The 26,455-nt window shown below is 43.6% G+C and overlaps 1 protein-coding gene across 4 annotated transcripts in view; it reads left to right on the plus strand.

The window, feature by feature from the left end:
* GNAS (GNAS complex locus) overlaps positions 1 to 26,455 on the plus strand; it is a 941,300-nt gene that overhangs the window by 466,090 nt on the left and 448,755 nt on the right. The window lies entirely within an intron of this gene.

The raw sequence follows: 26,455 nt of genomic DNA on the forward strand, positions 1-26,455 counted from the left end.
GACATCAGAAGAACAGAGTGATGTCATACAAGCACAAATAAATAAATAATTGGCAGAGAAAACATAGAATGTAACACATCCCCCTTTTCCATAACAAAGATAAAACTAAACATAATCTCTCAATTTCAATGGTCTATTTGTGACGCGAACATTACGTTTGATCCTTGAGGCAATGGTGTCTTGATTACCCTGCCCTGAAATATCAGAACTAGGTAAATTCTTAGCACAGGCACCATGAACAGCATAGTTACATTTTGCAATTCTTTTTGTGTTCCATAACTTACCATCCTGAGTAATAACAGAATTAGAGAACACTTTTTTAATCTGTATAGGTCTACCAAACTTAGATGAACCTTTAGTCATTAAACCAGGTTTTTTAATTCGCACCCAATCCCCTACAACAAAATCATGCATTTTGACCTTCCATTTTTTTTTGTACCAACACATGGTCTTGTTCTGTTTTTCTTCAACTCTTTTAGCAGTGTCATGTACACATTCCTTAGTAATTAATTTATCTTGACATCTATCCATAAGCCACCATGGACAAATTTTAGAGGCCAGATCCCTACCCTTTAATAATTTGAAAAGACTAATTCCAGTTGTAGAATGAGGCTTAATTCGATAAACCCACAACCTCTCTCTCAACTCACTCAACCATTCTCCACGTGTATTAATGACATCAGCAATGTAAGATTTCAACACCCTATTGAACCTTTCTACTTGACCGTTTTCATGCGGTTCATACAAAGATGTACATTTGTGCACAATCCCATGTCCCTTCAAAAAGTTTTCCATCTCTGATGACTTCAATTGGACACCATTGTCCGTTACCAGAATAGAAGGGCAGCCCTCTCGAGCAAAAATCTCCTTGAAAAACAAAATATCAGAATTGGTGGTGGCACTAGAAACAAACTTCACCTCTGGCCATTTCGAATGAAAATCAATTAACACCAATGCAAACCGTGAATTCTCTGGTAAGTTCCTGAAAGGTCCTGCAATATCGAAAGCTAATTTTTTCCAAGGCATCTCTGGCCATTTCACCACCTTTAAAGGTGGAACATTAGTTCTGAGCATCTTTTCACTTGATACACACTCGGTACATTCCCTTACTGTTCTGTCAATGTACGCATCCATTCCTGGCCACCAAAAAAAACTCCTAATCAATCTCTTCATAGACGATATGCCTGGGTGTGTCTTGTGAGCCAATTTAAGAATCATGTCTTGTATACCCTGCGGTGGAACACATTTGCCAGATTTAAACAAAAAATCATTCTCCATTTCTAACTCATCTGCAACCTTAGCAAAAGGTAACAACTCTTCCATAATAAAATTTTTCTTGGGCCAACCCTCCATCACAAACTTTTTGAGGGTGCTCCACTTATCATCTTCACTAATGCAACTGTTCCACTTCTCTTCTGTAATCTCTTGAAACTGATCACCCAATACATCAGCAATAGTTAAGGAAAAATCAACTTCTCTAATAACATCAACATCATCTTGTTTACATGGAAGACAAAAAAGAAAGTCCGCTGTAACATTTTTCTTACCTGGAACATATTCTGTACTGAAATTATACTCCTGTAACTTGGATGACAATCTTGCAATCCTGGCAGTCGAATTCCAACCACCAACAGTAGATAGGATATTAACTAACGGTTTATGATCCGTTCGCAGAACAAATCTACAGCCCCAGACATATAACGAAAAGTGTTCAACAGCCCACACACATGCAAGTAGCTCCCTCTCAATCACTGCATACTTCCTCTCAGTCATTTAGTGTGCGTGAAGCAAAAGCTACATTCCACTCCTCTTTTCCTTCTCTCTGTGACAGAACACCCCCTAAGCCATATAGACTAGCATCTACAGTTATAATACACTCCTTCTTCATCCTGAAAGGTTTCAACGTAGGGGCATTGACAATATCCTTTATCAACTCAAAAGCCTCCTGTTGTTCCTTAGACCACACATACGTCACATTCTGTCTTAACAAACTTCGCAGAGGTTCCATTTTGGCAGCAAAACCTTGCACAAATTTGCTATAGTACTCACACATTCCTGTGAATGACAGTAATTGATCTATATTGACAGGTGATGGTGCTTTGACTATGGCATCAACATTATTTTTTTTGGAAATATTCCATATCCAGATAGAGTATGTCCTAGATATTCAACAGAATGTTGGAACAGTTTGCATTTATGGGCTTTTAAGGTAAGGCCATGATCTTCTAACCTCTTGCAAACCTCATAAAGATGCCCTACATGGTCATTTTAATTTCTTGAGAAAATCAGAATGTCATCCTGAAAACACTTAACATACTCATCTAAATCTCTGAAAATCAAAAACATAACCCTTTGAAAAACTGACGCAGCCGACGCCAGGCCAAAAGGCATTCTTGTATATTGATATGAACCAAAAGGCGTGATAAATGCTGTCAGTTTCTTAGATTCTTCTTTAAGTTCAATCTGATGGTATGCCGAACGTAAATCTAGCGTTGAAAATATTTTGGCACCTTCAAACATTGATACTACCTCGTTGATATTTGGTAAAGGGTGACAGTCTATGACAATATTAGCGTTCAGTACCCTGAGGTCTACACACATTCTTAATTTTTGATCAGTCTTGCGGACTAAAACTATGGGAGAAACCCACTCTGCTGATTCAATAGTTTCAATTATGCCCTCATCTGATAACTCCTTTAACATATCTTTCAGTTCTTGTCTTACACTAATGGATACACCCCTTATTTTTTTGCTTCACTGGTGTAGCATTGTCTTTCAATACAATTTTGTGTGAAAAACTCTTCAGCTTTCCCAATTTGTCACAAAAAACATTTTTAAAAGAGTTGACAAGTTTTTGTTCTTCACCATCAATCTTGAAATTATCTTCCACTGTGGCCACTTGGTTATATAGTGTATCATCACATAACATAACAGGTTCCTTAGCCCTGGGATTTAATATAATACCCAACTTGTATTGGTCACGCCAACCCAGGACATTGACACCTTTTTTTTCAATGTAAAGTTTTATGTCAGCAGATCTGTGTTTAAAATGTATAGACACTTCAAAAAAACCTTCAACTTCAATTTGATTCCCCTCAAAACTAACAGCCTTAATATCTGGTTGTTCCAACTTACTAAGACAAAGATGATCACTCAACTTCTCAAGCAAATAATGTTCTGTCATAATTGTCCATGGCGAACCTGAGTCTACCATTAAGGATAATTTAACTTGACATATTACAAAATCAGCATTGGGTGATTTTTTTATGTGCGCCGGAACAATATCAATTATAGAAACAACAAAACCTTTGTCAATCACGTCTGTTTCTTGTAATGAATCTTGTAAAACGCTATTGTGAGCGGTTTCATTACAAGTGAGAAATGAAACTGCTCCCTTAGAGGGTGTGGCATTCCGTTTGATATCTTTACAAACACTAGTGAAATGTCCCATTCTACCACAATTTCTACATTCCTTGTTAAGAGCAGGACATCCAGGAAAAGAAGCTAAGTGTGATCTATTCCCACATCTATAACAAAGTCATACCACCAAACATTCCTTGAGAATTCCTATTGAAACCTCCTCTGTAATTTTGTTGGAAACGTGAAGGTTGAGAACGTTGATAGGTTTGTTGCATATGATTATCGTTCCTGAGTTTAACATTACATATTTCCTCTTCTGTAACTTTCTTATTAGCATTATCTTTAACAACTTCCATCCATTTTTCGGATTGTTCTAAAGCTTTAGCTTCTGAAATAGCCTCAGATAACGTGGGATTACCCAACACCAACAATCTCTCCTGTATTTTCTTATTTTTAACATGTACTATGATTTGATTTCTGATCATTTCATCTGTTAACAACCCAAAACTGCAATGTAGAGATAATGATCTCAAACCTGTAAGAAAATCATCAAAGTTTTCATCAGACTTCTGTGCCCTTGTATAAAATTTAAATCGATTTAAAGCAATACTGGTGACAGGTTTAAATCTTTTCTCTATACGTAATAAGGCTTCGTTATAGACATTTAGATTGTCACCACTACCATCGTTCTGTACTGTAACCTGAGGTAAAGATCTAAAAATAACCTGACCGTCTGATCCTAAACAATGAAGGAAAATACTTTTCTTTCTTTCTGCCCCCATACGCTCTCCATCAATTGCCTTCATATATGTAATGAACTCCTCCTTCCATCTTACCCAGGGCATGGGTGGGTCACCCTTAGTTTGTAGGAATTTTGCTGGGGGGTCAAACTGCATATTGAATTGAAGTTGATAAGTAATAATACGGTGTATAAAGGTTAAAGCTGTAAGTTAACACCAATTGTATTTCAGTGAATCAATATAAAGAAACAAGATAGCTAAAACAGTAGGAATGAAATGCAGAAAAACGATAAGGAAAAAAAAAAATAATGTTGGTATATATAAAAGTAAAATGTAAACAAAATTGAAGTTAATAGTCTTGCCGTGTGGGAATTTGCATCCAAAACGATCGGAATTGATGTGAAATATGCTTCGTTATCGAAGCTCCGTGTATTGTTAGTTTCCGTTGTCCTGGCAACCTAAAATGGCCGCCGACGTTGAGACGCGCTGCGTAAAGACGCGTGATGATGCGAAGACGCGTGATGATGCGAAGACGCGTGATGATGCGCTGCGTGAAGACGCTGGAAGAAGCTGGCAAAAGCTCGCGTTGACAGCAGTGCGAGGCAGTCCCTTGGCAACAGCTCGCGCTGAAGAAATGATGTTTCCTTAGCAACAGTACACACTCACGTAGGAGGAAAGCGGCTGCTCGCGTGAAATGACAGCGGCTGCTCGTGTGTGAATTGAAAGATGCAGATGACGCTGACAGTTTTGAAATGGGAAAAATGGACAAAAATAAGCAATTGGATGCAGGAAAGTCACAAGAAAACGAAATTTGAAACGTTCCAAAGGTAAAATCCAAGACAGGTAAAATATAGAATAAAACGTTGGTATTCTTCACAAAATGAAAAACGAACACAGGGATAGTGTAGATAGAGGTAATCCAAGGTCACAATAAAAAGATACAGCCGCAGGTGCTATCAAAACACATATAATGAATTTTATGTAATAAACTGCCGCTGGTGCAATCAGAGCACATTTAAGGAAAATTGTAAAAAATCTTTAGACACTCCGTACCTTTGCTGGTAAGATGACAGGAGTGTAAAGTGGTTCTTTCCCTCGTCGCCAAAATATGTTGAAATCAAGCAGGAAACATTTGTAGAAGTAAGTAGATTTAATGTCAGAAGAACAGAGTGATGTCATACAAGCACAAATAAATAAATAATTGGCAGAGAAAACATAGAATGTAACAGCTTCTTAAACCACTGGTAGTGGTGGACTACAGCCAACTCGTTTCACCCCAAAAAGGGGGCATTCTCAGGGCAAGTTTCACAGCACACAAATCTTTATACTGATCAACTTCACTCCTAGAATCACCCTATCTCAACACTTAAAAAAAAAAACTTTGAGGCAGCAATCCACAGGATACGGATATCCACACGGAAACACTTTTAATAGGTCTCCCACTAATGTAAGAAGGTTTACAGTCTCTTAAAACACGTTGCAAGTTCAACAATAAGTGATACATATTCCAAAAATCCAACAGTTTCTTCTAGTTACTATGATAGATGACTCTCCGAAAACGTACTTCGCACTCGTCCCTGCATTTCAGCGTTTCTGCCTGTCTGTTTACGAGAAAAACGCCGATTTTCTCCGTACCCTATGGATTGCTGCCTCAGAGTTTTTTAGAAAGTGTTGAGATAGGATGATTCTGGGAGTGAAGTTGATCAGTATAAAGATTTGTGCGCTGTGAAACTTGCGTTGGCTGTATTCCACCACTACCAGTGGTTTAAGAAGCTATTCCAGGATAATCTGTTGAAATCATTGAAGAGTCCAGATCGATTGATGTTTTGTGCATTTATGCCTTGAAATATTTGTGTTGCTTCTCTGTGCATTTTGTATTGTTTGGTCCTTAGGAGGTGGGCAACGTAATTCTTGAGAAGACTTACATTTTATGTATAACAAGGTGGTGCGGCACTTAAGTATCCCTTACTGCCGTTTTACTCCTGTTAAGACTTGCTTGGTGTAGTAAAGGAAAGATGCAGTGTCCACTTGATAAGTTAAGATCCTTTATTGCAGGTTCCTTCCAGGGACACCCTGGCATTCTATGATGTCATAGATAACGTAGTACAGTCTAGCCAGAGAAGAACAGTGGAGAGGACATTTACTACACTTGGCTGTCTGATGCCATGAATTTTTGTTAAACTTTACCGTCAATGTACCTCACCTGATAATGATTTCCCAGTAATTGGAAGGTACCTCCATTTTTTTTTTTGCTTTCTGGGGGGTTTTGTACTAGCTTGCATCTCGTTACCTTCCAATCGGGAATTTAAAGTGAAGGGTAAACAATCCAATTCCCATGTTGAAATGGGCCAACTAGTGGCAAACCACTTGGGGTGAAAGAGGACATCCTGCGAAACTCTGTCTACAAAGTGGAACTTGCTTTTCTATTTTGTTCTCATCACCATCACAAAATGAACATTTATCTATCTCCCTCCTTTACCTATGTCTGATAAGATTGCATTTTTTGAGATGCAATTTTTGACTGTATTATTTATAGCCACCGGCTTATCTGCATTTGTTTTGTTTTGGTATCTTTGTGGGTGTAATCATTAGATTTTTTCTGGTGTTGAAGATCCTACACCTTGAGCCCAAATCGCATATTTTATTTGTTTTTTTTGTGTGATTATTACAGTTTGTAGCTGGTGGTATATTCAGTGTTAATCAATTTCATGGAAATCTTTTGTCATGCTATTAAAATTAAATAAAACATTAATTTCCTTTTAGCTTTACTGAAGATTATTTTCTCTCTTTTGGCTCAATTCCCACCCAAAAATGAAATGGGGCTTACCTTTACTGTATTAAAACTAAAACGTATTTCATTCCAGTAAAGCTTGAGTTCTGGACAACTTACAAACATGTCAATATAGTCTACAGCCGGGGTCCCACACTTTCTGCATTCCACATCTTTGATTTTTTTTTCTACATTCTACTTAACTTTTGTGAAGTCCAATAAATTATGCAGAGTGTAAAGAGAACGTTCTTTTAATGCAGCATTATTGCCAGTTGCATGCAAAATGCTCAAAGATACTGGACGTACGTTATTTTCATATCTTAACTTGGCAAGCATTCTTCCTGGATGGCGAATGGTAGAGCGTTATACCTTTTTGTCAATTTTATCTTAGTTAGTGAAATATTTCTCCATTCCAACTCAAAGTTAGCGTGATTCTTTTGTCTCAATTTTTCAGTTCATGCCATGCTTGTGGGATATATTTGAATTTTGCTATTGATTTACTGAGTTTTATATAGCGCTGGCTAGACCCAGCGGTATCGGAGTGCTTTACATGAGGAGAGTTACAGTGGTTACAAGTTACACATTGTTACAGAAGGTACGTCAATTACGAGTTACACCTGTTGGTTCATGGCGAGTAGAAGGGTAAGGGGGTAATGTAAAAGGGCGACAGGGAGGGAGATTAAGCGAATAATTGGCACAAGGAAAAACAAAGCAGGCAGGGGGAGAGAGATTCAGGGGAGAGCGGAAAGGAAAGAGGGAGGCAAGCAAAGAATGAAGGAGGGAAGAGGGTGGGGAAGGGGGTAGGAGACACAGCAAGGAGATAAGGAAGTAACTGTGTCTGATGTGCGGCTGGGTGACGGACCGCCGCGGTAAAGGGATAGTTTCCAGTCTTCCACTTTGTGTGATTCCCTTGTTGCGGTGGACTCTCTCAGCGGGGTCGCTGAGACTGTGTGTGACTGAGACACTGGCTGTGTCTTAACTAAATTGTCCCAAGAAGAGCGCTTTCTTGCATATCAGGATGGCTGTAAAAATCCCTCCCTTTCAGCAAACATTAAAGTACCAGCCAGAGTTCTAAAATATTATTTTCATACTTCTATCCTTTTTTGTTTGTTTGTTTTCTTTTGTGTGTGTTTTTTTTAAACATCCCCAGTATTTAGAAGGTTGCATGACATTAGGAATTTGAGGGACAAGGTGGAAGGGACCTAATGGACATGTGGTTGATGTGTTAATGAGATGTAAGATTTGTATGAGGGAGATGAAGTCGAAAGCCAGTAGAGTGAGAACATATCTGGAGAGTAAGATGAAAAAGGACCAGCTGAGGGATTTTTTAGGTCTCGACCTCTGCCAATGCGCTTGCGCATTGCAGATGTCGAGACTATAGAGTTGAAACCAGGAAAGCTAAACCAGGCGGATTGCGCAGAGTGCATGTGTGTCCGTGCACGCGCTTTCCATTTGCTTCCCGAGCTGCCTGCCTGCTTCACACTTCAAAAGAATGCGCCCCCCGCCCACGCAATGCTGAGAGCCAGCGCTTCCCTCCCACTAGCTCACTCCCCTTCTCCCCCGCCCGACTTGTTTTTTTTATTGCCGCGCGGTGTCACATTTACAGCCGCGCGGCGCCAATGCTTGTTATAATAATGTTTCACCCAAATTTTATTCTTCGTCCCTTTTTGTCCCTCGATTTACTCTGCCATTTACAGCTGCAGTAATTGTACAATTTAGATCCATATTACTGTTATACTAGACTCCACACACTATTGCATAGGCTTCCTGTCGCCATAAGTGAGCGCTTTCGCATTTTTGCGTATCGTCCTTTGGGTATTCCATCTCCTGTGGCTTTTACACTTGAGTTTTGTTTGAGTGTATCAGTGACATGCCCTGCCCTCTTGCTCACCCAGATCCTGTCTGGGAGCTCCCCATGTGGCCCAGGTCATGACCCATTTCCTGCCATGAGCTCGTAGAATTTATCAAAATATTTTTTACACATCCATATTCTTTTTCCTTTTTGTCCCTCGACATAGTCTGTTATTTTTGACCCCAGTAATTGGTCTTTATTTTCACCATACTGGATCTACTAGGCTAAATCAGTTGTATCAGCTGACTCATGCCGATCGGGTGTTTACCGTGACCCTGTCATGTCAGTTTACGGCAACCGTCTGTTACTGGCATTTGCCTTCCAGCCCAGTGTTTACGTAAATGCAGCCGACTGAGCTACTGCACGCCACTCATTCAGAACGCATAGATTTTCCACGCATCCCACTTGGGGATGCCTATCTTATCGAATCATCATTTGCTATGGTCATTTTCGCTACCTTTACCTTGCAACTGCCACCTTACTCATGTCTACCCCCTTGACATCACTCACAAGCGGAATGCCGCCTCCAGCACGCCCATTGTTATCGTAGAATTATTTATTATTTTCATATTGATCTCTTATTACACCTTGTTGTTCTGACGTATTGTTAATCTTTTTGGCACGATAATTAGCATATTTGTGTTTTCCGCCTTCTTCCTCTTCAGACATCGTGCGTTCGATTTGATAACAATTGTGACTCTTTACTAACCTTTGATCAAGGTATCAACTTCATTGTCATTGCTATCGTCCTCTCCGGTAATAGGCTTCTGTCTTCAGGAAATACAAGTCCTCTTGTACTAGTTAGGTCTCTCATAGGACCTAGCCTCTTTTCTAAAGGTACAACTAAGCTCCCTAGTTTCCCTTGTACTTTTCTGCCCTTATGCCCTCTGTTAGACTCGTTTTTTGTGCCTTTCTGCCCCCCTGTTAGACTCGTTTTTTTGTGCCCTTATGCCCTCTGTTAGACTCGTTTTTCCCTTGTTTTTCTGCCCTTCTGCCCTCTGTTAGATTCTTTTTTTGTGCCTTTCTGCCCTCTGCATCACCACATCATCACTCAGCGCCACCACAGCACCACCACAGCACCACCACAGCACCACTCAGCACCACTCAGCACCACCACTCAGCACAACTCAGCACCACCACAGCATCGCTCAGCGCAACCACTACATCGCTCAGCGCAACCACAGCATCACTCAGCACCGCCACAGCATCACTGGTTCAAATATGTTCTCTCAATGTTTCAAGCTTTATTACAAATGTCTCAAAAAGATGTTAATATTTCACTTCTGTTCTTGGATTTTCGGCACAATAAAATACACTGAACATAATCTTCACAAAAGTTATTTACAAAAATTTAAGCTATGGCCATTATAAATTACAATCACTTTTATTTAAGTACTAATTATTTAAAAAAATTAAAAGCCATTGTTATTTGTAATATCGATACATCTAAGTCACGTAAATACAAAACATGTTGCATTACAAATGCTATAGGTGTCACATTTGCGAAAGTTATAACTATTGGCATTGTAAATGTTAATGCTATTAATTTAGCTATTTTCAAAAACAACAAATAAATTAAAAAATTGTCATTTACAAGACAAATAGCTCAAACTTTCATAATGCGAGACCTATTGCATTGCAAATGCTTGTTACCCAAGTGATATGTGGATCTGATTGGAGTCTTCTACAGCAGTGTCATTGCTACTTAGCAAGTCCATGGTAGAGATGTAGGAGGGTTTTAGAAACGTTGTGGTGTGCCGTTTGTGCATTTTTCACTTTTGTTTTGATTAAGGCATTGGAGCTAGATACTTCTGGGGTAGCCATTGTAGTAAGGCATTGAGAAGCTTGGTGGATTGCACAGTGGTAAAATATCACCTTTTGATCCTGATATTAATTTCAGCATGAAAGGGAGAGCGTAGTATGGTATGTGAGTGGCAGAAGCAAGCGGAAGAGGCAGAGCTAAATGTGGTATGGTTAGACTGAGAAGCAGTTGTGCATGGAATAGACTGTAGCAATGCAATTCACCATGGCCTGAAGACCAATGTAGTCTCTGCATACTGAGTAGGTAATGACGTAATTTAGTTGAGGACCCTAATGACAGCTACCTTGGAATCTTCAAAGCATGACTTACTCGTTCAGATTCATGAGAGATACTACTACTACTGAGACAATTGGAGATATCCCATTGGTGTCTTTTAAAATCTGTAGGAAAAAAACGGGTGTGTAGGACTGATTTGGAGGTAAGGCTAAAGGATAATATTGTATAATAGCATTTGGAGAAGGAGGTTTGTAATTAGAGTGGGAAGGGGCTGGCTGGGTGGAATTATATCGAGAAAGGGCAAGGGGTAAGGTGAGTCCTCCCCTGGCTGTAGAGTGAGTGGCAGGTCGAGAGTGATGGCAGGCCCCGAAAGTCCTGCAGGCTTTATCAAGTCTCCTATGTAGAATGCAGTAGGAGTGCCCCTCCACCGTTCACACATCTGCAAAGCTCTAAAGCTGATATCCCAGGCTTTCGGTTTGTTTTGCGCATGCGTGCTTGGGTATATAAGACTTCTGCAGCTCAAAACCTGTCTCATATGAAGCGATGCACTGCAGCTCTCATGGAATGTCTTTTGCAGAGTCCTGGGTCCGCAATGTTTGCAGGCTAGAGGTGCATACATGGAGCGTGCGTAAATACAGGAGCAGTAGAGCTGCTGAGGAGCTCAACTGTTCGGGGAGACTTGGACAGATACATACCGGAATTCATAGTAGGCAAACTGCACCGGTGTATAGTGTCATGCATTAATGGTTATTTCTCCGCTGTAGACATTATTGACAAATGTTTAAAAACGTATTTCATATAGTGACCAGGCACCGGGATATACTTTTATATAATTCATTGGGACTTGTTTATTGGCCTCCTGGGATTCAGATTTGAAACGCGGACCTTCGTTTTACCCATAAATAGTTGTTACAGGCCCCTCCTCCCACAGAGCTATAGTTGAGCACTTTCATCATTCAATCTTTATTTCGGCCATTGGCCATCAAAGATATACAGTAAAACATGTATAGTCACTATAAAATCAACATACATAATTAATCACAATATAAAACCTTGAGATTACATACTAATAAAACTACGTTAAAAAAGCTGTAAACCTTGAGATTAAGAGGGAGCCTGCATCTTCAGAATACGGGTGCGAGTGTGCCAGACATTGGTGAGGAATTTTGCTAATACAAATACAGTTAAACTAGAGGCATCAGTTTTTAGAATTCTATACATTGGGAGATACTCCCTACAACCCAGATTTCTGATCAATGGTAGAAGCCAGTATTTCCTCGCTGCCTTGTAAGCTGGGCAAAACAGGACCACGTGTAAATCGCTTTCCTCCGCCGCAGTGCAAGCCGGGCACTGCTTGGTGGAGGGAGGCGATGACCAGGAGCTGGTAAAGGATCGTAGAGGCAGTGTGCCGTATCTCCATTGGAGAAACAGCTTCCTGGCCAGCGCGGGGGAGATGGCATCTAAAACCCTCTCCTGCCTGTACGAGTCCTTGCTTTGCAGAAAGACAGAAGTTAGTGACCCTTCACACTGACTGTCTAGGGCCGTGGCTAATTTATGTTCATGATAAGCGACAGCCAGAGCTCTCCTTGAGATGTTTAATGAGGCATTAGCAGGGTTAGACCAAAGGTCGGGGAGCCCCAGTGCCGTACAGGAGTTTTGGATGTATTTTATCCAGGGGATCAGTAGCGCTTTCGGGTGGGTCAATAGCTCCATTAGTTCCGTCCTATAGGCAAGAAGTTCGTTACTACTCCACAGCCTTCGCCAGAAGGCTATGGGTCTCAAGCCTACTTCGTCAGCTATGGGACGCAAACCCAGATCAAGCCTCAGGGGGAGGAGCGGGGTGCTGGGCGGAAGTGCGACTATCTGTCTGATGAATTTATTCTCTGTTAAGGACAGACTACGACAAGATGTGTGTCCCCACAATTCCGCCCCATACATAGTAGCACCCCTGGCTTGTGCCTTGTAGATCTGGATGAGCGGCCCCAGTGGTCGGTATGTGGAACCATTTAACATCCGCGCGATACCCCCTGTGGTCTGTATCAATTTTAGATTGGCCCTGCTCTGGTGTGATCCCCAAGACATAGTTTCATTGAGAGTTACGCCAAGGTAGTCAAAGGTGGAAACTCTCTCGAGCCGCGAGGCTCCCAATAGCGGATTTGGCCGCAATTTATGACTTGGGTTCAGAACCATAAACTTAGTTTTGGCCGCATTAATTTCTAAGCCTCTATCAGTGCAAAAGGCCACGAATGAATCGAGGATCCTCTGTATCCCCATTGGGGTTTTGGACAGCAGCAGGGTGTCGTCTGCAAACATAATTGCAGGCACCCTACTGCCGTTCAATTTGGGGGCGTTAGTGTATTCAGTGGCGTTTAGGTGGGCGATCACCCCGTTGACAAAGAGGCAAAACAGGGTCGGTGCCAGCACACAACCCTGTCTAACCCCTCGGTCAACTGGGAATCTATCCGTCATAGCCCCGGACCTCCCGCACCTCACTCGAGCATAGTTATTGTCGTGCAATCTCTGCAAGATTATCAGGATGTCCGGGGGAACACCCATTTCAGCCAAGACGCTCCACAGTTTCCCTCTGGGCACCAGGTCGAAAGCGGCCCGCAGATCCACAAAGATTGTGTATAGGCTGTCGCCCTCGAATACCGCTGCCCTCCAGTAAATGATATTCAATCGGAACACCTGGTCCACTGTGGAAACACCCTTTCTAAATCCCGCCTGGTACGGGCTAAGGACACCCGACTCTTCTGCCCAATCTTGGAGCCGGTTCAACAATACCCTACCAAACAGCTTCTGTGCCACATCGATTAGACTGATTGGTCTGTAGTTGGCTGGGAGAAGAGGCGAGCCCTTTTTGAAAATAGGGACCACCTCCAACCCCAAGCCAAGTACTGGGGATTTCCATACCGCTGAGAACTCCATTGAACAACGCGGCAAGGTAGGGCACCCAAACATTGGGCTCCTGCTTAAACAGGTCCCCGGGTAGGCCGTCCAATCCTGGCGCCTTTCCCGAGGTGAGTCCTGCTATTGCAACCCTAACCTCGCCCAGTGTTATTGGATCTCCCTCATAGTCAGGCCAACCAGCACCGGTGTCAATGGTGGGTTCTCCCGGTTCAGAGCTATAAAGGGATTGAAAGTGTGCCTGCCACACCTCTGGTGCAATGTTTGGCTCAATTGCCGAGTGGAGATTCCCCGATCCCCCGCTTACTATTCTCCAAAACATTCGGTGATCTTTTGTCACTAGGGACTTAGTGAGCTCTTCCCATTGATTCTCTTCCCATTCGGTTTTGGCGTGGGCCGTGAGTTTTTTATATGCCCGTCTACGTTCTCTTAGCTGTTCCCCGCCTAGACCCTCCTTGATTGCTCTAAGGAGTTCCCCCTTTGCTCTTCTACAGGCTACGTTGTACCATGAGGATTTATATGGCTGCCCCCTCCTTGAATTCTGCACGTTACTAAAGAGGACGGGAGCCGCAGCCTTTATAAGATCCACGTGGGCCTGGTGTAGTTTGGCCTGTGAGTCTTTATTTCCCACCTTGGTAGCCAAGTCTCCCACAGTTTACAGAATGGGGATTATCCCTGCATAAAGCCTCAGAAGTTTTTCCTCACCCGAGGCCAGTTGTTCCCACCTGATCCTTCTCCTGTTGTTTTCCAGTAGAAGTTCAGGTTTAATCCCCTCCCCAGATACCGCACGGGTTCGGCGGCCGGGCTGGGTGAGGTCGAGTTCAAGGACATTGTGATCACTGTCTAGCCTTTCCATAACCCTAAAGTCCTGAATAGCTGGCCAGTTCGCTATTTGTACCAGGACATAATCCAAGCGAGATTCTCTTCCCACTCTATTATAGGTGGTTCTGCTAGGTATGTCAGATCTAATACGCCTATTACAGGCTCTAATTCCAAACTTTAGGGTAAGGGCTGTGATCTGCAATGCTACAAGAGTCCATGCCTTCGGGGGGGAGCTTCTACCGTGGGCACTGACCACCTGGCCTCTTCTTCCATTGGAAAACCCTCTAACAGGCCTGGTAATGGCTCGAAATGGGAATTTAAGTCCCCTCCCACTACATAGGATAGATCACTTGGTATTTCGGATAGATAATCCGAAAGTTCGTCTATGGTGGACGATTCCCTGGCAATTCCAACTGGCCTAGAATAGATGTTTATTAGGGCAAGTTTTGCTTGATTTGGCCAGGACAATAGAACCACGAGGATGTCATCGGAGGGGACCGGTAACCGTGTAGCCTCACAGCCTAGGTGGGATGCCACCCAGGTTGTGAGCCCGCCTGAAGGGCGTCCTTTGCCCTCCCACCTGGCCGGGATAAAAAATGGCTGATAACCTTTATGCCCATAGTCTTCCCTTGCCCAGGTCTCCTGGAACATACAAACATCCCCAGTCTCAATATAAGTTTCCCAATCTTGAGCAGCCAGCTTGTTAGCTAATCCGGCCACGTTCCACCAAATTAGTCTCAGATGTTCAATGGTTGGAGTTGCCGGAATGGGAGAATGGGGGGTGACAGTTCCAGGTGTTGCACCAGTTATTGCATCAAGAACATTGACCACGGTGGATTCAGATGGCTCAAGAGGATTACAAGAACCATTGTCCCAGGTCGCAAAGGTATTGGTGGACAGTCAGTCAACCCCATCAAGCCCGCTCAAACAGTTAAAGCGGTTGAAATGGAAATAGGGTTTTTCAGGTGGCTGGTAATTTGGACGTCTGACATATTCTTTGTATCTTGGTCTCCGTTCCACCCTTGTCCAGTTTCCTTGTGGCCGATCATCGTACATGCGGATGGGTGGAAAAAAGAAGGAGACTGGCAAGGTCTGTATGGTGGAATCCAATGATCTGTTTGAGCCAGCGCAGATATGTAAAACAGTGCCAGGGTCCCTGAAAGTCACCATTATACAGTCCCCCATAATTGTTTTCCTCGTCTTCCCCAACCATGGCACCCTTCTAACCATAATAATCTCATTATTAAAGTGTGGTGGTAGGGGTCTGTTCCAATTGAGCCATTTAATGACTTTCTTCTTGAGGGATTGGAAGTCTTCGTTTTCACCCCTTTGTAAAGGGGGGCACCCGCTAGAACCACCATAAGAGTATTGGCTTCCGGTGGCAGATCTGGTCTCCGCGGTCTTTGGGCGGGCTGGCCAGGAGGGGGAGAAGGAATACTAGCAATGGGGGAATACCCATGATTTATGCCGGGCTCTAGATTAAGGAGGGCTGGGTCTATTAACTGAGGAGGCATGATATTTGAAGTGCTTCGTGGGGTCGGGACTGGAATAGCCATAAGTGACTGCAAGGGGGGGGCAGTGGTAGTGCCCTGTGGAGCTCCCACATTGGCGCGCTGTGAGTCTCCTATGTTGGAAGGGGGATTTTGTTTGTTAGGGAGAGCTCCTGTGGGTGGATTGGGCCCCATGGTTCTGGTCTGCTTGCTGACCGAGGAGTTCAGGGTAGTTAGAGTTGCCTCTAAGATGGTAAGCCTGATCTCTACTTTTTTCAGGCTTTCACTAATGGGCTGCAACAGTGAACGGAGTAGAAATTCTATGCTCCCTGTGGATATAAGAGGGGGAGCTTCATTGGATGGATTAGCCCCTGAGTCACTACGCGTAACAGCAGTGATAGCACTAGTATCCTTGGTAGAAATAGTGTTCACATTATCTCTAACCCTAACAGGGGTGGGTGCAGGCTTGTGTTTTTTACCAAAATCTAAGTGGGAAATTTTGGTTTTCCCCTGTCCCTTCAACGTCTGTCTTCTAAGCTTGCTGGGTGGGGGGCCATGCATTTCCAACACAACAGTGTGTTTGGGTTTATTTTTCTTGGTTTTATTTAGAGGGGGGGTTTGGGTGACCAGATCAACAGCCATGTTAGTAGAGGTTGAAGGTGGTATAGCCTCTGTAATCTCTTCGGACAGTGTACCCTGCGTGGTGATACTATCCCTTAGGAGTAGGGGGACGCCATCTTGAGTTGATGGATCCTGACTGTCATTGGGGATGCCTTCCTCTTGGGAGATAGGATAGGGAATTATCTCACTAAGGGGTCTGGTTTTCATGATTTCAATTAAGCGGCGGCGTTCTGCCCTACGCTTCTCCAAGGAGCTTTCTTTACCCCCTTCTCCCTTAGCGGATTTAAAATAATTGTCCAGAGTCCCGGTGTTGCTCCCCCCCACCCTTGATGGAGTTTCACATAGTGCAGGTGAGGGCATGGTAGTGGTCTATTCCTTGGCTCGACTACTATCGGAAAGGAGCCGGCGAAAGAGAGTGGGCCCAGCCCAGCCTCCTTCGGCCCCGGACGGCCACAGGCGGTCCCGCCCTTGTCCCGGGCTTCTCCCGGCGCCCTCCCACGCGCTCCCGCGCAGCGGGAAAAGCTGCTCCTAATAAAGGAGGAAGGTGTTCAGGGGGCGGGGCAAGCAGGGAGAGCGTCCAGGTGCAGGTGATGTCAGCGCAGGGACTCCTGGGCAATGGAGTCCCTGATCCTCACCTGGCGCTCGCAGCCCTGCTCTCCGCTGTTCCAGCTATTCCCAGTCACAACGAGCAACAACGATGCGCCCAAGCACACGGGCGAAGCGGGACCCGCGAGGTCTGGTGGTGAAAAGAGCAGCTTCAGCAGGAAGGACCTCACACGAAGAGAGCTCACGCTCAGAAGTCTGCAAGCACTTTATATTGCAGGTTTTTCTGCTTCAAAAGCAGATCGCACATGCTGTCTGTGATAATTTCAGCATGGTATACGGAGTAAAATCAATTCCACAAGAATCGGATCACATGGTCAATGTGGTGTACATAAGTGTAGTGCTATGAAATGATGCAACACTTGACTTTTTAATGATTGACATGGGTGCAAGTGGGCACGGATGTTAACACACCACTCTGGTGTTCTTACATTTAGAATCGTTTTGTGTTTTTAGTTTTTGTGGCAATCTACTCCTAATATTGCTGTCCTATTCTCATCTGGGTGGTGTATTTGCCTTTGGTTGCAAAGTGTGGCCTTTACTTCATATCAGTGAAAAATGATATGCTGAATAGACCACACTGAATTTTAGTGGGGAAAAGGAGAGTCTGATTTATTTTCTATGTCCTGTGGGAAGTTTCAGATCTTTGCCTCTGGGAGGCTGATCTATATGTTGGATTGAAGAAACATTAAGAGGAAGTGAAGATTGAAGAGCAGGACTGCTTTGTTGCATGTTGGAAGGTTGAAGAGCCGGGGTGGCGTGAACTTTAGCATGGAGGTGTGAACCATAAGAGTTGGAGAGTAAATCCTGTTGGGAAGGATAATTGAGGGTTAAGGCTGTGAGAAGTTGGCCTGGTATATGATGCTCACTAGTTCCAGTGATCACCTTGTACCATGCTAAGCAACCCTTATGATGATTGGTTGTAAGTCAACCTTATAGACCAGCTATCCTAGAGGTAGCGTGGACAAAGCAGTCTTAGGCTAAGCTCTGTAAAGGCATGTGAAGCAAGCTGTTTTACCATATACAATCCCCTTGAATACCAAATGAAAGGACACCACATATATATATATATATATATATATATATATATATATATATATATATATATATATATATATATATATATATATATATATTTACTACAAATATCCCCTATACTCTTTATGAGCACAGAAGCAAATGCGTTAAAACAAAACACAGTCTAAATATACAAAAGCTGCACAATATGGATGAGCCCTAGGGGCCACCTTAACCATATACTAAAATAGTGGTATAAGTACCACAAATCGAAAAGGAAGTAGGCCTAGGGCCTGGGGAATCGCTGGATCTGTTCGGGACGAACAGTGAAGAAGTCGGGAAAGGCCTGCGGGACTCTGGTGCAGCGCTTAAAGCACACGCATGCACCAATGCAAAGTCAATGGTGCGTAAAAGTTATAAAGTTACTGAAAAGGGAACCTTCCGGATGACTAGAACCTAGCAACTTGGAACTTAGACACTAGAGGTGTATTGCTACACAGGGGCACCGGAGTGCCAGGTTTACCTCACCCACAGGAAGCGGGTGCATATGTCTCAAAGTGTGTCGGGTTTCGTCGCGCTGGTCTATGGAGCCTGTAGATGAAGATGCTGCAGGCGGGTCGTCTAGGAGAGTTCCGGTGGATCCAGGGGTGGATCTGAAGAGGTGAAGACCTGAAAGCAGAGGGGACAATGTTCAAAGTCACTAGCCAGTGACTGCCGTGGAACCAGGAGGGAACCAGGTGATGTCGGGTGCAAACAGGCGGAGAAGCGAAGATTGTCTCTGCAGCCACGTGGACACGAAGAGGCCGAGGATGTCCAGGCGTCGGTCACGAGCTGTCCCACGAAGGCTCTAGCTGATGATGGTGTTGGCTTCTTGATCGGAGCAAACAGGCCTTGACTATTGCAAGCCACGCAGGAAACGATGCAAGCTTCTCACTCTGACCAGCAAGATCAGAGGGGGTGCTCTTTTTTACAGGAGCGATGGCCAGTCTGGAGCAACCAGACCAGCGGTGTAGATTTCGGATTTCGTCGCCAAGATGGCCACTAGCCAACGGACTAGTCACTGGGATGGCGCGTCGAGTGGCAAAATGCAAAAGGGCCCCAAGCAGATCGTGGAGATGCTGGGGGGCTGATCTTCGGTGCAGATGCTGCTCGGTGTTGGGGCTTCTCAAACCCCAAAGCACAGCGTCGCGGGTGCTGCGCAGTCAGCTTCTCGTGAGTCTTTTGAGGTGGCCGGTCCCACGTCTCTCGGTGCCTCCACGGGCCTCTTCTTTTCAGGGACTGTGGATCGGGCTCTGAGATGTCTGGGAGTCTGGGTCTCGTCGGGCTCTGGGCTCGGTCTCCGGGGGGAGGCGGCGGCAAAGCAGACTTCGAGTTGCTTGATGGTGCCTGTATTCACATGGTGGTCACTCCTTGGCCACAAGGGAGATGCTCTTCAGTCTTCTGTGCAGCAGAATGTCGAAGTCCAGTTTTCTTCTTAGTTTCAAGTCGAGTTCAGGATGATCTGAAGTCTTGGGACACAGCTCCTACTCTTATTCTCAATCTGGGGGCCGGATCACCTGCTAGGTCCCTCTGGGTGGGAACAGGAGAGGAGGCGGTTACACCCCCTTTCCCTTGTCCAGCTCCGCGCCAGGACTGGGGCTGGAAAGCCCCAACACCGGTTTGGACTGACTTATGCACGGGGACATCTTGTGTGCCCCAGGCATGTCTCATTCTATTCAGCCCTGTCCTACCCAATATAAAAAATCCTGTCTGGGGTGGTGCTCGCACCTCCCAAGGCAGGAAACCCTTTGTCCAAGCCTCACTCTCTGGAAGGACTCCCAGCAGCAGGAGGTCAGACTTGTCTGTGGTGGCAGCATCCATTTTGTGATGCTGAGGCTCGAGATTAACTTTAACCGGGGTTCAGGTTATGTACATGTCGTGTCCCTCTAGAAGGGTGGAATGCTACCCCCGTCGCCAGAATTGGCGAGGGGGTAGTATCCCAATTCGTATGACACCTTACTCGACATGTTTTGATAAAGCCAAACCAAAGTTAGCAAGTAACCGCGAGGATTATAATGCACTTAAGAGTATATGGTATGGCAATATCCCGGAACAGCTAAGGGAGTTGTTCCCGACAGCTGCAGACGGGCTCAGCTCGTGCCAGAGCACCATCTCACATGAAACCAAGCACTCTGCCTCCAGGATTGTCGAGGCCTTCCATAGGAGTGGCTTATAGGTTAACACGTGTCCAGATAGGTTAGATATAGGTATACTATATCTAAGTAAGAGGTGATTACACCAACTTACCCCAGCTGATGGATCAGCCAGTTGTGTCAAATATGGAGGCCAGGCCAGGGGTGGCATAATACATGCTGCAGCCCCTGGTAGGCCTTGGATACACCTATGCCCTGGGTACCTGGGGTACACTGTTACAGGGGCCTATAAGGTGAACCAGTTCCAATTGTGTATGTACCTAAGGTACATGGAGTCCATTTTAAGGAGAGAGCAATTAGCCTGGGGCCCTGAATAGCAGGATCCCAGGCCAACAAAGTCAAAAATCAGCTAAACACCAGGCAAAAAGTTTAGGGGTAACCATAGTCGGATATCCACCTTCCTACAAAGGCTGAGACTAAATGCATGAGAAGAGGTTTTGGATTGGACTTGCAGTAACTACGTGGGTATCATACAAGATAATGGGCCAATCACCAGTTACTCATGACTTGTAAAGAGATGTGCCACCTGCAGACACATTGGTGCCTGGGCACCCCAAGGGACATGATATGGTCAGTCTAAAGGGCATCAGAGAGAAGTGTGGGGAATTGGAAGTGTCTGGCATGAAGTGAATGTGTCTCACAAAAAAATGGAAAGATGCTTGCTAGAGATGTTTATGATAGAGTTGGGCTCCTTCATGGAGGACCAGGAGAGACATGTTTGACTGTTCAACAGATTGGCAAAAAATGTAGACGCCAAATGTAGAGTTAAATTTATGCAAAAAGCTTCAGACCTATTTCTAATGTCATAACTTTAGCCAAACTACTTGAGAAATGCGTACACACACAACTCTGTAATCACATTGAACATTTTCAACTCCTCAACCAATACCAATCAGGCTTCAGATTGGGACACAGTACTAAAACTGCTCTGATAAACGTTGATGACGCCATGCGACTACTTGACCAGAATGAAATTTGCCTGCTTATACTTCTTGATCTTTCCTCTGCATTTAACACAGTCAAACATGACAACTTGATTGATCTTGAAAAAAGGATGGGGGTTAACGGGCCTAATTTTAAATTGGTTTGCCTCGTTCCCAAATAATAGAACACAGAGAATCAACTATTCACTTCCTAACAGTACACCGGACTCAATTGGAGTGCCTCAAGGATCTGCACTATCACACGCACTGTTCAACTTGTTCATGGAAACTCTCACTGAATATCTGAACCGTTTGAACATACACTATCCCATGTACGCCGACTATATTCAATTGTACGTGGAAATGTCTTCACTGGGTGATATCAAAACTCTTAACTCTGCACTTGTAAATACTCAACATTGGTTAACTCACAATCACCTTATGCTAAATACATTCAAGACAGAATTCCTCCTGATTGCCCCCCACAATCATTCTACTCCCATTCAAGACTGACTCAAAGAACTAACGGCCCTCAAATGCGCTCCACATGTTGTTGACTCCACCAGATCACCCGGCATAACTCTGGACAAACACCTGAACATGCAAGACCACATCATTGCAACAACTAGAGGAGCTAATCACCAACTGAACACTTTGAGAAAAATCAAAACATTTCTGCCTCCTGATGACATGCAACTAGCAGTCCAATCCCTAACTTGGATTACAGAATTGTGACCCTGGCAGGGCTTCCCAAAGCTAGACTGGCACCCATAAGGGCTACTCTGAAGCCAGATTCTCTACAGCTTCAAGAAAACATGATCACATCACTCCAGAACGAATTCAACCCAAGTGGCTCTCTTTCGAAGCAAGGATTCAGTTCAAGATAGCCTGCTTGACGCACAAAGCGTTTCATTATAACACTCCAATTTACCTGGCATAAAAACTTGAACTATCTGGCTTGAATTGAGCACTAAGAAGCTCTAATACTCTATTGTGAAAACCACAAAAATTAAAAAAGAAGAGAACTTCTAACCGAGCCTTCACCGGTCTTGCTCCAAAAATATGGAACGCTCTTCCTAGCGAAATCTGATCCAACCCTTCGATTGCCACTTTAAAAAAACATAAGTCAAAGGATTGCTCCTGAATTTTGAACTGCAACAATTGACCTGAAGCCACCCAAACCAACCTTTACTTCTTGTTTACAGCAATGATTTTAACATTCAACGATTAATTTGTTCTGCTTTATACTTTCTATGGTGTTGTTTGTTATTTTTTTCGCATTCTGCTCACCACATTTTTTGTATTTATACCTTTTCCTGTTTATCTTGCATGCTTTTTTGTACAGTGCTCTGATACCCTGAGCTGTCATGTTCATGCTATATAAAAGATTTCAAATAAATAACAAACATAACTACTTAAAATCCAGCGTGTGTGAACAGTGCCCTGAATTAATCGACTTGGAATTTCTCTGTTATTAAAAGGAGTCACTTATTGAGATTTCAGTTAAGTGCCGTCAGAATTTGAATGAAACAAGACTGAAAATGCCTCTGATGGTATCAGGCCTGTTGCTGCTCCTTTGTTTTCAGAGCAGGGTGTCACCATTTTGGAATGGCAAATACCCAGCTTGGGAGATGAGAATAATCCTCCACTGGCACTGTAATTGATGGGTGAGCAACTTTCACGCCAGTGGCTAAGCATATAGGAAGTCCCAGTCGTGCCTTAATGGCACTCTGTGCTTGAAATGCTTTGGATTTTGTAATGTGTGCCTTTTTTTTTTTTACTTTCAAAGTACAAAAAAAAAAAAAAACTCACTTTTTAGGTTTGTTGTGTCAGAATTATGAGTTGGAATGGACCACCTCCGCTTCGATTTTCTTAGAGCTTTTGAGTACTGCTCTGTTTACATATGATCCTCGCTCTGGTTCAATGGCGCATCTGATGTATTAAATGCGTGTCTACCTATATTTTTTACTCTATTCCTCTTTATCCAGTTCTCTTGCTTACTAACACTGCCACGTGATTTTATTTGCAATCCCCTCAAGGATTTCTAGTTTCTACTTCGACCAATCACTGTACTCTTACTTTGCATTAGCCCCTATCACACTGCTCTTGATTCACAAAGATTGTTTAATATTATTATGAAGTGAGCATGTTATTAGTCCTTTGTCAGCTGCTGATTCTGTTTCAGCTCATACTCCAACATGTTGTTGGGAAGAGAGCTTCTGGACTTGTTTGGTTCTGTGCAAGGCATGCAAATACAATGTAGTCTTGCTGCCATATTTAAAAATGCACATAAAATACTCACTTTAGTTCTTGTACTAGTAAATGGTTTAGTCTCCTTGTTATTAGCTCTCCTAGCTGTGTGTAAATGTAGTCTCTTAATGCATCATCCATTCTTGTAGACCTTTTTTCCTTGACATAATTTAGTCCCCGCCTCTGATAGGGATTTTATATCCAGACTGGCATATTCATTCTGAATGCGAGTACTGACCATTCATGTTTTAAGATTGTACTTTTCTTTCCCATTGAAAACTGGGTCACTAATTACGTGATTTCAAGCGATTTTTAACTGTCTGCCAATAAGCCTATTTATAAACCACCTATTGCCCAGGTGCAGTTTGAAGGCCTTGTATTCCATAATTTCATCTCAAATTCCTTAACACTGGATAGAACTGGTTTCCTATTTGGGCAGTGCGTGTAGTGCAGTGTATCTGGATCTGTTCTCGGCAACGAATCTCTGAAATGTACATGCCCCTTTTGAAATGGTTCTGTTAAATTTATATAAACAGAGGAGTGTAAAAGAGGACTGTTTTTTTTCCCTGCGTTCTTATCTCCTCGTTGTTTTGGGACAATATTTTGGATCTTGGAGCGGTTGGTTTCAAAAGTGATGAGGTGGGTTTTTTTCGATTCCAGATTGGGTAATGCAGTTCCGAAATTGCAGTTGATGTCCCACATTTGCCTTTTATGTAGAATTACCTTGGTGGCTATCTTAATATTCGTCTCCTGTTAGTGCAACGATTGCCAGATTGGAACAAAGCAGCTTTGATTACTACTGCCCCCTTAATAACATGCATATATGGCACTTTTTTCAAAATAATTATTGGGTAATAACTCTGGTGCAGAGTGGGTTCAGAGAGAAGCTTTATTATGGGGAGGTTCTGGAAAGCCAGAATGCCTGGAAGTATTGAATGTGAGTTGTCTTCAAGACCTGGACAGCAAGGGATGATGGATTGATTTTCTAGTAAGAAAGCATTAAGGGAGAGTTCAGACAAAGGCATAGACTTGTAGCCAGAGCATGTTAGACTTCTGTTTTTATTAATCTGGTTGAATTTCTGTCTTTTGACCACATTTAATAACCATAAATGACGGCTATTTGACTTGCCTACTGCCCCTGATTAATGCCTTACACTGGCACGCTGCTCCGAACCCAAAGTTAGTGGTTGCTTTGGTGTTTATTTGGTATTGTTAGTTGTTGGCAGTAGCCTTATGCTTTCAAGAAAACCATTCCAAGCATTTACTGCAGTTTCTTTGTTGGCACGTGATTTCGTGTAGATAGTTGGGAGATTAATAGATGAGATGCAAGAGACTAGGTATTGTTAGGTTGTACGGGTAAGGCGAGTGTCTCTTTTTATTATCACATTTTAGTAGTGGGTAGGGGCATCTTTATCGTAGGATTTCAGCCTTCCCAGTCCACCCGCCGCAGGCATTTTTGGATACTACGTTTAAGAAGCAGAGCACCGACAGGTTGACAAAACTCGAATTACCTGTTACATAAAGCGTGAAGACCGTGTTGTTTTTAAAGTTCTCATGCTTAAAGCTGCAGAAAGTGGCAAACCTTATTTGTGGTATGTTCATGTTATTTGTTCGTGCATGTAGGTGAGGGAGACTAGGTCCGCCTTACAGTGGAAACCATACGAAGTAGTCTAAACATACATTTGCCAGCTTTAGACTTCGTTTAAATACCACGGCACTCTTACACCGTGCATACAAGGTTGCCGATTGGCATTTGAGGGGAAACTTTCTCTCTTGTAATTAAATGGGCATGTCATGATTTACATAACGCGCTTTGACGCCTTGTCAGGGTTAGTAAGCGCTATATAAATGCAATAACAATACAATACATGGAATATAAAAGTGCAGGTACTCACTATTCAGAGTATCTTTTTGATCCGGAGAGGTGCCGGTATTGCAGAGGTACTGAGAAGCGCAGCAACTCTCCCTACCAAATTAAAGACGTGTGGGTAATCGGCACCTCACCTTTTACCGTATTGAGCGCACGCACTGCTGGCGCAGATGTCGAGACTGACCTCACAGTCATGGCCGTTGGTGTGACGTCTTTCTCGTGTTGGCGGCGCGCGCTCTGAAGTCACACTAGCTCGTGGCCGTTAGTGTTTTTTTTCCATATAGAAGGAAGGGACAAGGGAGAGACGTGAGTAGGAGAAAAGATGACCGAAATTAAGACTTAGTTCAAGCATCCGACTAGCTACTAAAATGCCATTGTTGTAACAGCCATGTACAGAAATTAGTTAAAAACCATTTACACGGGAATATTTATCCCGGAGAAGGCGCATATCTGGTATTTGATCACATCGTGATTTCTTGTGAGAGTAACCGAAAACCATTCTACTTTGAATTGTCGGCCTTAGTTAAGATAAAAAAAAAGAATAAATAACTAACAAAAAAAATAAACGTGCGACTCGCCAACACTGTGACTGTGTCCATGTTGACATGGCACCATTCCACTTCCAGGGGCCTCGCCTGTATTACCCCATCTCATTTTATTCTTTATCTTTGGTTTGTTCTGACATTAAGTGAGCGGCAGTGCCTTATACATTTCTTCAAAAACAGAATGTCCAAAATGGACGTGTGCACCGCGAGCGATCTGCGGGAAAGCAATGCCGGGCTCCATAGCAGTGAGTGCTGCATTTACTACCGCATTTCTGCAATAGCTGAAGGTCTGGTTCCTCCTCGCAGGGAGGGGCTCTCAGCCCAACAGTCACTCCCTCCACCCTACAATATATCCTGCTTTTCATGCCAAGAAAAGCGATTTCGTGAAAAGCGGCAGGCCAGCGTGTAGGTGCAAACGTGATGTGTGCTGCAGACTGAGCTGCGCTGATAAAGGG

The sequence above is a fragment of the Lissotriton vulgaris genome, chromosome 7, assembly GCF_964263255.1.
Source record: "Lissotriton vulgaris chromosome 7, aLisVul1.2, whole genome shotgun sequence".
NCBI lineage: Eukaryota > Metazoa > Chordata > Amphibia > Caudata > Salamandridae > Lissotriton > Lissotriton vulgaris.